The sequence below is a fragment of the Anomaloglossus baeobatrachus genome, chromosome 4 (assembly GCF_048569485.1).
Source record: "Anomaloglossus baeobatrachus isolate aAnoBae1 chromosome 4, aAnoBae1.hap1, whole genome shotgun sequence".
Classification (NCBI taxonomy): domain Eukaryota; kingdom Metazoa; phylum Chordata; class Amphibia; order Anura; family Aromobatidae; genus Anomaloglossus; species Anomaloglossus baeobatrachus.
In genome coordinates this window covers 327,636,653-327,653,288 of record NC_134356.1, presented here as the reverse complement: position 1 = coordinate 327,653,288, position 16,636 = coordinate 327,636,653, and positions in this window count along the sequence as shown.

Here is a 16,636-nt window from a genome sequence, read left to right as displayed (position 1 = left end):
CCCTTTGCCCCTTTATGTCTATTTGGGGTGTTATCACCTTTGCTCTCCCACTTATGTGTGGTAATTCACCTTTTTCTCTATGTAGCACCGTATATGTACTTTTTCTATACTGATCGAAACTATTTTAATATAATATGAATTTTGTATAATAAAAACTTGGATATTTTTACATTAACAGCCTTGTAAGCTCCATTTCTTCTTCCTAATATTATGTGCCATATGGAGTGGCGTTGATTTTTGATGCGAGATGTGCTTTGGTTCAATGTTCTTGTGTCACCTGTAATATACTACATCACTACACCCCCCACATACTACAGCTGTAATATACTACATCACCACACCCCCATATACTACACCTGTAATATACTACACCACTACACCCCCCATATACTACACCTGTAATATACTATATCCCCATATACTACATCATTACATCTCCCGTATCCTACACCTATAATATACTACATCACTACATCCTCCATATACTACACCTGTAATATACTACATCACTACACCCCCATATACTACACCTGTAATATACTACATCACTACACCCTCATATACTACACCTGTAATATACTACATCACCACACCCCCATATACTACACCTGTAATATACTACATCCCTACACCCCCCATATACTACACCTGTAATATACTACATCACTACATCCCCATATACTACACATGTAATATACTACATCACCACACCCCCATATACTACACCTGTAATATACTACATCCCTACACCCCCCATATACTAACCTTGTAATATACTACATCACTACATCCCCATATACTACTCCTGCTCCTGTAATATGCTACATCACTTCACCTCTAATATTAGTCACCACTCACCTCTCCCTCCTTATTGTCCCCTCCTCAGGCCTCTCCGTATGGGCTCCCACTACACTGCTTGTACTCCTGTATGGGCCCCCGCTGCTGCTTCTTGCCGCAGTGTCCCGTCACTGCTTCTCTCTATACGGGCCCCCAGGGCTGCTTTTCTCTGCATGGTGCCCCCGTCACTTCTTCTCTCCATACGGGCCCCTGTGGCTGCTTCTTTCCACACGGGACTCCCATCGCTGCTTCTCTCCATACAGGCCTTGGCTGTGCTGCTTCTTCACCTGCCGGGCAGGTGTGATGAGGACGATCTGGCCAGGGGCCCCCCTTGGACTGGAGCTTCAAACAACAGGTCAGATTGCCCACATTATTAACTGGCAAGCAAGAGCCCCCTGAACCTCCAGGCTCCTGTGCCACTGCACTGGCTGCACTGGCAATATGTCCACCACTGGTCTTGTACATTTCAAATCTTAGTTTAACAGAGATGTTGCGAATGTGTACAGATGTAGTATATATTTCGAATATTTCTGTCGAATTACTAACAGAAACAATAAAGACTCACCTTCCCTCTCATTGCAGGAGTCTGGATTATGCAGCAACTGGCAGGGTAGCAGGCAAGGAAGGTATGGAAGTGCCAGAAAATAGGAATGTAATGTTTTATTATTTGCTGGTTTGTGAAATAGTGTTTGTTACAGCTTATGGCATCATCATTGATTTCAATGGTGAAAATCTGCATCAAACCTGCACTTGATGCTCAACATAAAATAACTTGCTATATATTTAAAATCTGTATACAGGTCAATTTCCTCTGCAAATCTTTTCTGCAGTTTGTGGATGAGATTTAATATATTCTAATTCACTTTTTACAGCTATTTTTTGGGAAAAACTTTTTTTTTATTACGCAGTTTTTCCATCTAATATATAAAGCTGAGTGTATGTGTGTCTGTGTGTGTGTATGTCCGCTAAAGGAATCCGCACCGTCGCATTTACAATCACGAAATTTTGCATGCCTCATGTGACTCAGGGAACGTCATAGACTATGTTTGGATGGAAAAATTTAACCCCGCGCTTTACAGTTAGTCTCAAAAATCCTGCCTCTATTATTCTGAATGGAGCTGGGAGATACGGGCTATTAATAGCAGTTGTCAGTGGTTGCTATAGGAACAAAATAAACTGTTAGTATAAAAGCCAATGTGTGAGGTAATAAGATGAGGAGACGGATAGAGAGAGACAGAGACAGAAAAAGACAGACAGACAGAGACACAGACAGAGACAGACAGGGAAAGAGACAGAGAGATAGAGACAGAGACAGACGGGCAAAGAGACAAACGGGCAAAGAAACAGACGGGCAAAGAGACAGACATGGAAAGAGACAGTCGGGCAAAGAGACAGCTGGGAAAAGAGACAGCCCTGGAAAGAGACAGATAGGCAAAGAGACAGAAGGGCAAAGAGACAGATGGGCAAAGAGATAGACGGGCAAAGAGACAGACCTCGAAGAGACAGACGGGCAAAGAGACAGACAAGGAAAGAGACAGCCCTGGAAAGAGACAGCCCTGGAAAGAGACAGCCAGGCAAAGAGACAGCCTGGGAAAGACACAGAAGGGGAAAGACACAGAAGGGGAAAGAGACAGACGGTGAAAGAGACAGACGGTCAAAGAGACAGACGGTCAAAGAGACAGACGGTCAAAGAGACAGACGGTCAAAGAGACAGATGGGGAAAGAGACAGATGGTAAAAGAGACAGCCCTGGAAAAAGACAGCCGGGCAAAGAGACAGCCGGGCAAAGAGACAGCCAGGCAAAGAGACAGACTGAGAAAGAGACAGACTGAGAAAGAGACAGACTGAGAAAGAGACAGACTGAGAAAGAGACAGACCAGGAAAAAGACAAATGGTGAAAGAGACAGACGGGCAAAGAGACAGACCTGGAAGAGACAGACGGGCAAAGAGACAGACCTGGAAAGAGACAGATGGGGAAAGAGACAGCCCTGGAAAGAGACAGACGGTGAAAGAGACAGCCCTGGAAAGAGACAGAAGGGGAAAGAGACAGACGGGGAAAGAGACAGACGGGGAAAGAGACAGATGGGAAAAGAGACAGACGGGAAAAGAGACAGACAGGGAAAGAGACAGCCCTGGAAAGAGACAGATGGGGAAAGAGAGATACGGGGAAATAGACAGATGTAGAAAGAGACAGACCGGGCAAAGAGACAGACCTGGAAAGAGACAGACGGGGAAAGAGACAGACGGGGAAAGAGACAGATGGAGAAAGAGACAGACGGGGAAAGAGACAGAAGGGGAAAGAGACAGCCCTGGAAAGAGACAGCCCTGGAAGGAGACAGACGGGGAATGAGACAGACAGAGAGTGACAGACAGACAGACACAGACAGACACAGAGAAAGAGAAAGACACATGGCCATGACTCATGGTTAACATCTTATTACAATGTTTATTGAAAATAAGCTATATATATAAAGAGTAGCTACCTCTCCTATGTAGTACTTGCAAGGTTATCTCTTTCGTTCTGTCAAAAAGATAATCTATATAATGGAGCATTGCCTGTAATGGCACCATTAAACCTGGATACATGCAGGGAATGAGGTTATCAATACCTGGTTGATGCTAAGGGGGCAACAAAGGATATTATGGATATCAGTGTCTGGGTGCTCCAGAAAGCAGAGAATACTGCAAAACAGCACTGAGGATCCTACAATGGAGGATCATTATTAGCACACTCATCGATACCAGTGTTGTGGATCAATTATCCAAATTAGCCTCCTGATGAACCCTTATACTTAAAGGAGAAAAGGCATTGAGGCAGAAGAATTTCTTTAAGGTCTAAGGGATGATTAATAAAGGTGCAGTAAGGTTCCCTGGATTGAAGGGGAGGTAATCAAGCCTCATAAACATCAATGAGCACCAATGGACTATAAGTCAATATTGCCTAATATTGTGGACACTTGGAAAGGGACAATAATGGAGTCATCTTTTTTGGATTTCTTTGAGAGTCTAAAGCCCACTTTACACGTTGCAATTAGTTGTACAATCGCATTTGCGATGTGACACGCCCAGGTTGCATATGGGATCTTATGAGATTTCACGTTGGTCGTTCATTTGCTGTCACACTTGCGTTAGTAGTCTATGTTAAATTGGTCAATTTTATGTGCGATCCTTTAGATCATGTGTTCTGTGACGTATGCATTGGGCACCTTTTTTTTTTTTTTTATTTATTGACTTGCCAAGCGTGTGTACTGTGTAGGGATGCGTTTTTACTATGTCATCTGCCGTTCAGCTCTGCTACATGGCCGCTAACAGCAGACACAGACAGCCATGTAGTAGAGCTGAATGGCAGATGACAGCAGACACAGACAGAGCCGCACTGTCAGAATGAACTCGGGTGAACTTCACCCGACTTCATTGTCATGCTGCGGCTCTGTCTGTGTCGCGCCCTGATTAGCGGTCACCAGTGAAGGACTCACTGGTGACCGCTAATCTCCTAAGTTACTGAAGTTAGCAGCCCTCTCTCATACTCACCGATCCCCGATCCCCGGCGCTGCACGGCGTTCACACTGCTCCGGCGGCTTTTACTGTTTTGAGAAAGCCGGCCGCCCATTAAACAATCTCGTATTCCCTGCTTTCCACGCCCACCGGCGCCTGTGATTGGTTACAGTGAGACACGCCCCCCACGCTGAGTGACAGGTGTCACACTGCACCCAATCACAGCAGCCGGTGGGCGTGTCTATACTGTGTAGTGAAATAAATAATTAAATAATTAAAAAAACCGGCGTGCGGTTCCCCGCAATTTTAATACCAGCCAGATAAAGCCATACGGCTGAAGGCTGGTATTCTCAGGATGGGGAGCTCCACGTTATGGGGAGCCCCCCAGCCTAACAATATCAGCCAACAGCCGCCCAGAATTGCCGCATACATTATATGCAACAGTTCTGGGACTGTACCCGGCTCTTCCCGATTTACCCTGGTGCGTTGGCAAATCGGGGTAATAAGGAGTTATTGGCAGCCCATAGCTGCCAATAAGTCCTAGATTAATCATGTCAGGCGTCTATGAGACACCCTCCATGATTAATCTGTAAATTACAGTAAATAAACACACACACCCGAAAAAATCCTTTATTAGAAATAAAAAACACAAACATATACCCTGGTTCACCACTTTAATCAGCCCCAAAAAGCCCTCCATGTCCGGCGTAATCCAAGATGCTCCATCGTCGCTTCCAGCGCAGCTGCATGGAGGTGACCGGAGCTGCAGCACACACAGCCGCTCCGGTCACCTCCACACAGCTAATGAACACAGCCGAGTGATCAGCTGCTGTCACTGAGGTTACCCGCTGTCACTGGATCCAGCGGTGGCCGCGGGTAACCTCAGTGACCGCTCAGCTGATCGCGCTACTCACCGCCGCTCCTATCACCTCCACGCAGCAACTGAGGTGAGTAGCGTGATCAGCTGAGCTGTCACTGAGGTTACCCGCGGCCACCGCTGGATCCAGTGACAGCGGGTAACCTCAGTGACAGCAGCTGATCGCGCGGCTGTCTTCATTACCTGCGTGGAGGTGACCGGAGCGGCTGTGTCTTCTGCAGCTCCGGTCACCTCCATGCAGCAGCGCTGGAAGCGACGCTGGAGCATCCTGGATTACGCCGGACATGGAGGGCTTTTTGGGGCTGATTAAAGTGGTGAACCAGGGTATATGTTTGTGTTTTTTATTTCTAATAAAGGATTTTTTCGGGTGTGTGTGTTTATTTACTGTAATTTACAGATTAATCATGGAGGGTGTCTCATAGACGCCTGACATGATTAATCTAGGACTTATTGGCAGCTATGGGCTGCCAATAACTCCTTATTACCCCGATTTACCAACGCACCAGGGTAAATCGGGAAGAGCCGGGTACAGTCCCAGAACTGTCGCATATAATGTATGCAGCAATTCTGGGCGGCTGTTGGCTGATATTGTTAGGCTGGGGGGCTCCCCATAACGTGGAGCTCCCCATCCTGAGAATACCAGCCTTCAGCCGTATGGCTTTATCTGGCTGGTATTAAAATTGGGGGGGAACCGCACGCCGTTTTTTTTAATTATTTAATTATTTATTTCACTACACAGTATAGACACGCCCACCGGCTGCTGTGATTGGGTGCAGTGTGACACCTGTCACTCAGCGTGGGGGCGTGTCTCACTGTAACCAATCATAGGCGCCGGTGGGCGGGGATAGCAGGGAATACGAGATTGTTTAATGGGCGGCCGGCTTTTTCAAAACAGTAAAAGCTGCCGGAGCAGTGTGAACGCCGTGCAGCGCCGGGGATCGGGGATCGGTGAGTATATGAGAGAGGGGGATAGACTGACATGGACAGAGAGTGAGGGACAGAGATAGTGACGGACTGACAGAGATTAGTGAATGACAGACATTGTGAGGCGCTTCAGAACGCAGCTTTTCAGCTGCGCTCTGAAGCAGACCTTTTATAAGCTGCGGTGCAGAGCGCACACCTGCGCACATAGCATCAGACACCAAAATCGTATGAGGGATGTCACACGTTACAATTGACTAGGTTCGTGCAACAAAACGCTCAATTCTAGAGAATGATACGATGTGTTTGCGATCAACGGTTTTGCGTTCAATCCTGATCGCAAGTAGCTGTCACACGCAGATACCTCACAAACGATGCCGGATGTGCGTCACTTACAACTTGACCCCAACGACGGATTGTGAGATATATTGAAGCTTGTGTAGCGGGCTTAAGGATACTACCTTACATTAATGACATTAATGAAGTTATGTTATGACATGTTAGCCGTATACCCTTGGTTTCAATTTACATACAAATTTGTGTAATGACATCTGTACTATACACACATATATATATATATATATATATATATATATATATATATATGTTCTGTATATGGACAAGAAGTTTAATCTATGATTGCATATGTACAGTATATGTTGTACCATTTTAAGATAATTAAATTAAGATCGCCAATCAGCATGTTTGCATTATAGTGGACCCTTTAATATAGAGCAGGGCAATAAGAGACCTATAAGGACAGCCACCTGGGAGTGGGTGTACCACCTTTAGTAGGCTCTAGGGTAATTGTAGGGAGCATTGGGACTAATCACAGTACAAACCCTATTTTTTTGTGTTTTTGAATGTTGTTAATTAACTTTTGGGACTTTTGGGAAATATATATATATACTGTATTTTCTGGCGTATAAGATGCCTCTTTAACCCATGAAAACCTTCTCAAAAGTCGGGGGTCGTCTTATACGCCGGGTGTCATATTATACGGCGGTGCAAGGTGCCATAATGGCTTTACTGCAGTTGTTTACACACAATAAAAGATATTCTCATCTGTCCTCCGTTCCCGCGGTGCCTCCAGCTGCTTCTTGCAGTCCGCAGGCACACTGACCCCTCCGTGATAGCATCCGGTGCACAGAGCGGCCGCTTTAAAGCAGTTAAATGCTTTGTGGTGCCGTAAATCATTCATCTGCAGTAAAGCCATGACCACATCCTGCAGCGGCCGCTCTGTGCCATGCATCAGATGCTATCACAGAGGGGTCTGTATGCCTGCGGTCTGCAAGAAGCAGCTGGAGGCACTGCGGGAATGGAGGACAGGTGAGAATATCTTTTATTTTGTGTAAACAACCGCATAATAAGGGACAAGAAGGGGACCAGTAGGAGGACATAACTAAACAATGGGCTCATTACTGCAGGGGACATTACTAAGCAATGGGGACATTACAGCAGAGGGCATTAATAAACAATGGGCACATTGGTTGGCTTATACTCGAGTATATGCGATATATCCCAAACTCTATATTTTAACTGGAAAAGTTGGGGTCGTCTTATACGCCGAGTTTTCTTATACACCAGAAAATACGGTATATCGTTTATCTAATTTCATAAATGAATGAATATTTTATATACGAGTTTTTAGTATTGTTGGTGATATAATTTGGACCTGGAATAATCTAAAATTCTAAAAGCATTGCCTGTAAAGGTACATTCCCACAATGAGCTTGTAAGGAGTTTTATATTTTTCAGATTTCTACATTTCTGCACTTATTAGATGAATTAGATTACTGGTCCTTTTTTTCCATTGTATTTTTCAGTGCATTTTTTACATGCAATTTTTATTGCATTTCTGCTTTTTGTCTATTGTTATATCATATTTGAAATAAAGCTGCTTTGTGTTGATACTTTCTTGGCTTTGACAAATGATTGATACCAGTAATGTGCAGATTAAATGCATATTTAGTGTGTCTTTGCAGCGAAAATGTCTTAAAAAAAGCATATGCATTTTTTTTTACCTGTGGTGTTTCTGTATTTAATGTCGTTTTATGGGAAAAAGCCGCACATAAAACTCAGCGTACCCTAAAGGTGGTATAATAAGTTTGTCACACACTTTCAATAAATAAACACATAAAATGAAAATTGTCAGCTACTGTACATAGAGAATACAGAGAAAAGCATGTCCGTTTTTTTTCTTTGTCTGCTACAAATAACTATTTTCAGAAAATGAAAACATTTGATTAAAATATGCTTAACTTAAATATGTTTATTGCTTTTTATTCCTGAAGTCTATTTGTCTGTATAGTGAGAGAATATTAGAAATAAAGATTATTGCAAACCTGTTCTAAATTTTTATATCAGTACTTAACAACTTGTTCAGATGCTAGTGGCTTGAAATTAAACCACACCGTAAACCTTAAGCTATCTGGAATGAGCCGAGTATTTTACATAAATCTCACGTTTACTGACATCCATATGCAGCTTCAAGAAAAAAACATTGAAAGCCTTTACAGAAACACTTAATCTGTTCCTAAATGAAAACATAAGTGTAATCCAGCATGCAATTAACTCTTCATTCACAATGGAAAGATTGCAATTATTTTGTATTTCTTTTCTTCTCTTCAATAGTCTCTCTTTCGAAATACAAATGGCTGCCTTGTATCTGTTCACACCTTTAATTTCCGACATCAGCACAGTCAGCTACTTAAAATGATTTCAATGTCTTCCCATTGTGTGGAACATGAAGTGAAGAGTAGACATTTTGATGAATATCCTACTTTCTTTAAGGTTTAATAAGCTAGCAGGAATTGGAGTTGCGGAAGGTACGGTGTATTTAAATTTAAAACACATAGAATTAAAATCAGAATTAGTCAGAAGACATTGAATATTTGGTTACTGAAATTCATTGATATTACATTGCTAATATCAGGCTGACAAAACTAGGTTCATGCTATTAATGCCTTATGACTGTATCATTACCATTCGGATAAGGACCTGCTTTTTCTGCCTTTGTTTAATCTCTTACCCCATTGAAACTCATCTTTAGAACTAGATAATAGATTATGTTACAAGTCATCCAGCACTAATAACTAACTTACAGTTTAACCCACACAAAAGCCTTCGAAGTTATAACTTCGCAATGTTCCAAGTGCAAAATGAAAGCCGCTTTCTTTTACGTGTGGCTCACAGAGTATAAAGTCACAATTTTCTTTTGATTTTACTCCTGCTCCTGTCATTCCGTTCCTATTTGGCTGACAAACAAGCAAAACATATTTATTCAATCTTAAAGTTCATTAGTTCATAGCTTTGAATCACACCAAAAGTTCTGAATTCCATTTTTGTACTCTGTGCAAGTATCTCATAAGGCCATTTTACACGGCTGATGGTCACCAGAGCGCATTAAAACATAAAACTCTTAGTAAACAAGCACCTATTGACAAACTGTATAATTTATTATCAATCTATTTCCTTATGTGAGAGGACTTTATCATATCATTATTTTTTGTCAACACAGTTATTTTCTATCATCTATATACAGTATTTGTAACCCCAGTACTTTAACTTCAAGAAATCATCTAAAAAAACTGGTTTCTGTAAAATATTACATGATGTGGAAGTTCTGCAAAATGTCAAGAGAAGAAAATCAACTTGTGAAACGTATCCATTTAAAAAATGGCATATATGAAAGTAATGGTAATATTAACTGTAGTAAAAGAAAAGTATTAAAATAGTGTTTAATATGGAGGTAAATCCACTTTTATTAAGTACAATTGTTACCTTTAAAATGTACCAGTTGTTTCAGATTAGGTTGTCATGCATACATGAGGACTAACATAATTAATATTGGCCATTATGGGACTTGTATCTTTTTCAGTTTTCACCTGTTAATTATGACAATAACGATAGGTGACACCAAGCCATCATGTCCTCTGGTTGGAACGAAGTTGTCTCTCTTTGCATTAGCTTCATGGTTGTCTAGAACTGGCCATCCAAATAATATAAGAATTAAACAAACAAGGAAAATCTAAAAGAAAAATATAGATAATATATACCGCAGGATGGTTATAGATTTGACTTATCTAAAAATCACATTGTAAGCAAAGTTCAAAATGGAAACTATAAGACCTGTTCTTACTGTTCTTAAAGAAGGCAATTTAGCAACAATAGAGCTTCAAGACACATTTCTGCATATTTCAGTCCTACCAGCTTACTGATGGTTTATTTGGACAGCTGTCAGTTACAGGGAGAAGATTTATCATCCACAATTTTTTTGTCTGCCTTTGGCCTTGTATTTAGTGTTAAGGGTTCTTACCAAAGTAGGAAATCACTCTCTCTGGAGTTCTCAGAATTGATGGCATAACAATACCATACTTAAAATGGATATCACCAACTAGCCATTTAAGAGACCATCTTCATCTTCACCTTCAGAAAACAAAGCAAATCCTAAACAATCATGATTTCTTGGTGAGTCTATTAAAGCCACACTTAGGGGTACTTTGCATGTTGTTACATCGTTACTGCGATGTCGTCGGGGTCAAATCAAAAGTGACGCATATCCCGCACCAGTAACGACGTCACAACGTGTAAAGCCTAGATACACTGATAAACGATCGCAAAAGCGTCGTAAATCGGTGATCTGTGTAGTGTCGGTCATTTTCATAATTTCGCTGCAGCGACAGGTACAATGTTGTTCCTCATTCCTGCGGCAGCACAAATCGCTGTGTATGAAGCCGCAGGAGCGAGGAACTTCTCCTTACCAGCGTCCCGCCTGCAATGAGGAAGAAAGGAGGTGGGCGGGATGTTTACGTCCCGCTCATTTCTGGCTCTCCGCTTCTATTAACCGCCTGCCGTGTGACGTCACTGTGACGCCGCACAACCCGGGAAGGAGGGAGGCGGGTCGCCGGCCAGAGCAACGTCGCAGGGCAGGTGAGTGCGTGTGAAGCTGCTGTAGCGATAATGTTCGCTACGGCAGCTATCACAAGATATCGCATCTGCGACGGGGGCGGCGACTATCGCGCTCGGCATCGCTACAATCGGCTAGCGATGTCGCAGCATGCAAAGTACCCCTTAGTTTCTAGCAAGAACAATAAAGTTTTTGGGTCTCATTATCAACATTCAAGAAAAGACTGTGATTCTTACGCAGAGTGATCTCTGAATGAAAATATATATAGTTTTATGTCTGTTACTTCACTGTTTTGTCACCATTTAGAGGGCTATAAGGATTGTGGGGTGCTTGACATTATCCATAGATGGGTGAAAACCCATATCAAAATGCTCTAGTCCAAATCTTGAGTAACTGAAATCGAAAATCAGGAGGCCTTGAGGTGGAAATTTAAATGTTTTATTCCACCATCCAAAACCTGAAGTGGTGACCATAACCAAACCGGTTACTAGGGAAGTCTCTTTATCCCCTTTATCAAGCAGTACTCAATAAAAAAAAATCTGCTTATGTTTGGGGTTCATATGTTCAGCCAATGTATTTGTTTTGCATATATCTTTTTTCCAGATTTAGTTTTCCATTTGCTTTGGGTACTGAGAAGACTTGATTAAACTCCTCCGAATCTTTGTAGACAGAAAAAGGTTCCTTCCCTTAAGAACTTTTGGAAAAAAATAAAAAAAACCTTTTGATTTTTCCCTGCTTTAATGAAGAAGGCATCTGAGCAGTGCTTGGACCATACTGATAAAATGTGAGAGATTTTTGCCCTCACCAAATGACATGATGTCTTGCTTACAGCTTTGACTGCACATAAACTCAGTGATGTCACCAGTCACAGCTGTGGCTCAGTCAGTCTCTGCACGCAGCTACAGCAGGCGGGCATGTTCTGTATCCCCCTGCTACGACTACAGTATGTAGCAGAGCCAGGGACATTGTGGGACCTTGTGTGGATTATGTCAGACCTGGGTGTTTAGGGGGTTGATAAAGAAGTGAAAGAGGGAGGGATTTTTGGTATTTAATTTCAAATATAAGATATTTTCCATGTTTGTATTTATTTCTTTTCACTTACATATTAATAATGGAGGGTCTCATAGACACCTCTCATTACTAATCTACTGATTAGTGGCAGTGGCTAGCTGTCATTAACCCCTTATATTACCCCAATTGCCACTGCACCAGGGCAATCGGATGAGCCAGGTAAAGTGCCAGGATTGTCACACCTCATGGATGAGACAATTCTGGGCGGCTGTGGACTACTATTTTCAGGCTGGGGTGGGTCCAATATCCATGGGCATGACCAATTTTAGAATACCAGCCCCCAACTGTTGGCTTTATCTTGGCTGGGTATCAAAATCAAGGGGAACCGCACAGCAGTTTTTTAATTATTTATTTAAATAATTTAAAAAAGCCATATGAGGTCCCTCGTATTTTGATACACAACCAAGACAATGTGAACTGCTGGAGGCTGCAACCTGTAGCTATCTGCTTTATTTGAGCTGGGTATCAATATACAGGGGACCCTACACCCTTTTTATTTATTTTTACACTCCATTAGGGGACCAGACAGCGTGTGTGATTCTAACCAATCACAGACGCTGTCACACAGGTTTGGAGTACAGTCTAACTCCAACCAATCAGAGACGCCGGCACTGCTGGTGGGCATTGTAAGCAGTTATGTTTTAGGGTTAATGAGTGGACCCGGAAGCAATGTGACAGCCATGTGAGAGACTTAAGGAGTATAACTGTCTTGCTTTATTCCTTATTTTCTATCTTTTGCAGCCTCCTAGCCCTTACTAGCACCCGCACCCAGCCCTTACTAACTCCAGCCTCTCTAGTCCTTATGAACACATACATTTTGCCTCCCATTGAATTCAATGGTGTTTGGATATGTACGTTGAGCTGTTCGGAGAACACCAGGAACATCAGCGAACTTGATCCAAACTTTGACAGGCTTGCTCATCTCTAATTATAAACCCTGCTCTTAAACCAACATTACATTTTTGTCTGATGTGACATAATTTCCAGAAACATTTAGGTCCACTCTGAAACAAGCGACAATGAGCCAGACTATCTGTGACGCCCTGGACCCCAGGAGTCACAGGTAACAACACCCACCACACAACCCTCCCCCATCCCTTGTGAGGACACACCCGTCACCCGAAAGGGAGACCTGATGCCTCCCTCAGGGCAAGTAGGGCACACCAGGTGGGCGGAGTCAGGTGGAAAGACACGCCCACCGAGGAGACTACTGTCCTGAGGCAGGAAATACAGTTGAGTTTTAAGTTTGGAGTGGAGAGAAGAGGTTAGAGAGTGACAGTGACAGGAGGTGTGGAGGAGCAGAGCTGTCAGGGACCCGGGTTGGATCCTGGGATCCCCGTAATGTCAGGCAGGCAGACGGTGGTGGCCGCCTGCAGGAGTACCGGTGTAGCAACCGGCGGAACCGTAGGGACCGGGCCAGGGTTAGAGTCCGCCGGCCCTGAAACGGGGAGTCAATCATTTACCGGAGCACTAGAAACCGGGTACTCAGACCCCATCCTAGCTTAGAAGCTTCTAAGTGCAGGCAAATTGACTGATTGCAGTCTGGACCTCACGGGTTCATCCTCACCCAAAGTCCCGAAAGAAGGCAACAGCCAACCGATACCGGGTGAGAGCCACCGCCAAGGGCCAAACATCCGACGGAAAAGCGCCTGCGGGCAACCGAGGGCTCTTCCGGCAGCTAAATGCCAGGGAGTGGGCTACCACTGCTCAGGCAGTGGAGCTGAAAAACAAAACAAGAGGTGCAAGGGAAAGGGGCCACCATCAGGCTCACAAGGGACACAAGCAGCTGGCTGCAGGACCCAACCATACCTGAACTTTGGTTTACCAGTGACTCTGAGTGTGAATTAATAGTGAGTACACCAGTGCCATCTAAGCACGACCTCGCACCGCAGCACAGCGCCCTGCACTCCGACATCATCACCCGTCCCGCCGGGCCCCGCGACACACCGCCCCTACCCATGGAGGGGCTAACATCCAGGCTGCGCCTTCGATACTGATCCCGGGAACCCCCATCACTCCAGCCGCAGCGGTGGTGCATCCCGTCACCACAACCCGTGGATGGCGTCACGACCCGTCCAACGACAACGCGGCTCCCGGCTGCGGACCTCATCCCACACCACCACCCCACTGCCTCCCCTTACCAGAGCGACGTGGCCCCCGGTCCAGAGGCGCTCGAGCCACCGACAACCCGAGCCCGGACCTCGAGCGGCTCGGCCCGGCCAGGGAGCGGCCGAGCCCCTCTCAGGGCGGTACATATCAAAGGCAAGAGCATAAATTAAAAAGCACAGTCACTGCTGCTTGAATCTATGATGCTAACAAAGCCTGGTAGACACATAAGCCAGAAATCAGGCATGAGTGCTCAGAACCTGTCTCCACCATTATTAGAAGATACGGCAAGGAGCTAACAATGACAATAATGGTGAGGCAGGAGCATGAGCCACTCATATCAGAAAATAGATAAGCACCAGGAAGGCAGACAGGTTTCTCAGGAACATAAAATGAGTGCGGTATGTATAATAGAGAATATGAACAGGTTAAAAGAACCTGTAAGAGTAAGCCCAGAGAAAAAATATACTTAGATCAAGTTTAGAGCAAATTCAGTTGGATGTACTATATCTTGGGCCGCTCACATCGCCAAATTGAGAATGTACAAAAGGATGAGTGGACAAGCATTGATTAAAAAGGAGAATAAATAGCACTCCGTGTGCACTATGGGAGAAAAGCAAGCATGTGCAATGCTATGGAAATTGTTCTGATGAGAAACCTTGGGTCAAGTCGTTTAAGAAAATGTTACTTTGATATGTTAAAGATCAAGCACACCTCCCCATATGGATGTTACACCCTAACTGTAGGGGTATCTTTCAGTTTGACATGGCACTATTCAACTATACAAAAGTGTTCCGTCATGGTTTCAGGCTCCAGATTTAGCCTCTTAATTGCCAGATCTTACTAAAATCAAGAATATGTGATTTAAAACGAATTCTGATCCTTGGAGACTTCAACTCGCAACTTAAACAATATGCAGCTAACATCTAGTGCAAGATACCACAATGAAAAACTAATGATATAAATAATATGGACATATACCCTAACTGTAACTAAATAAAAACATAGTGCATATAAATAAACATGGGGTTCTTAGTAAATACTGTTTTATGATCGAAAAAAGCATAAAGCCATCCCACTGCGACAAGGTGTACCAAATTAAGTACATTTTTAGAGGTCTGGTGGAGCCTTTATTTTTGCAATGTTTATATATTGACAATTTGGTTATATTCCATTTTCTATCCATTATTGTTCCTGCTGATGCTATATTTGTTGAACTGCAGTATTTTGAATGAATGAAATGGATCCTTCTTTATTTGTCCTTAATCCATCAAGCACGTTTCATATTTTCCTTCAATATACATTAGATTGTTCTTCAATATACATCAATTATACAGTGATGTATTACAATATTATACACTAGAGTGTATGTTGGTTGCATCACCGACCAGTATCACAGGGCCTCAGTCCCTTGAGTGCACACCCACAATGTAGTGACGCATCACATTGTTGGCGTGTGTGCACTTTGGGTTGATGCCCAGAAGTGCAACAGAGTCACGTATGTGATGTCAACAGATACTCTATGGCTACAGTGCAGATACACAGAGCAGATACATATCTGGTAATTAATATTGGTCAAATAGTTGTCATTTGGGCAGTAATACCTTAACTCTTTAATAAATGAAACACAGAACACTTGCGTAATTATGCAGAGGCACTTTGGTTTATATATTGCATTGGATTATGTAAAATTTGTACTGGGGCAGTAGATCTATTATTGACTTACATTTTTTGCAAGTGAACAGTTAGTGTGATATTTGAACCATATTTTTCACTTACAGTGCTTTACTCATATTGATTTCCTACTAATTGTTCAGATCTCCCTTCAAAGACCTCTATGGACTTTTGTGTTTTATTAATGTACTAGCTGTAGTACCCGGTGTTGCCCAGGATACTAACTGTCTCTCTGTCTTTCTCCCAATCTCTGTCTGTCTGTCTCTGTCCATCTGTCTCTTTCCCCGTCTGTCTCTGTGTCTGTCTGTGTCTATCTCTTGTCTGTCTCTCTATCAGTCTCTCTGTCTCTCTCTATCTCTGTGTCTGTCTCTCTTTATATCTGTGTCTGTCTCTTTTCCTGTCTGCCTCTTTCCCCATCTGTCTCTTTCCCCATCTGTCTCTTTCCCCTTCTGTCTCTTTCCCCATCTGACTATTTCCCCGTCTGTCTCTTTCCAGGTCTGTCTCTTTCCAGGTCTGTATCTTTCCAGGTCTGTCTCTTTCCAGGTCTGTCTCTTTTCCTGTCTGTCTCTTTCCCCATCTATCTCTTTCCCCATCTGTCTCTTTCCTTGTCTGTCTCTTTCCACGGTCTGTCTCTTTCTCCGGTCTGTCTCTTTCTTCTGTCTGTCTCTTTCGCCATCTTTCTCTGTCTCTTTCCCTGTCTGTCTCTTTCCAGGTCTGTCTCTTTCCAGGTCTGTCTCTTTCCAGGTC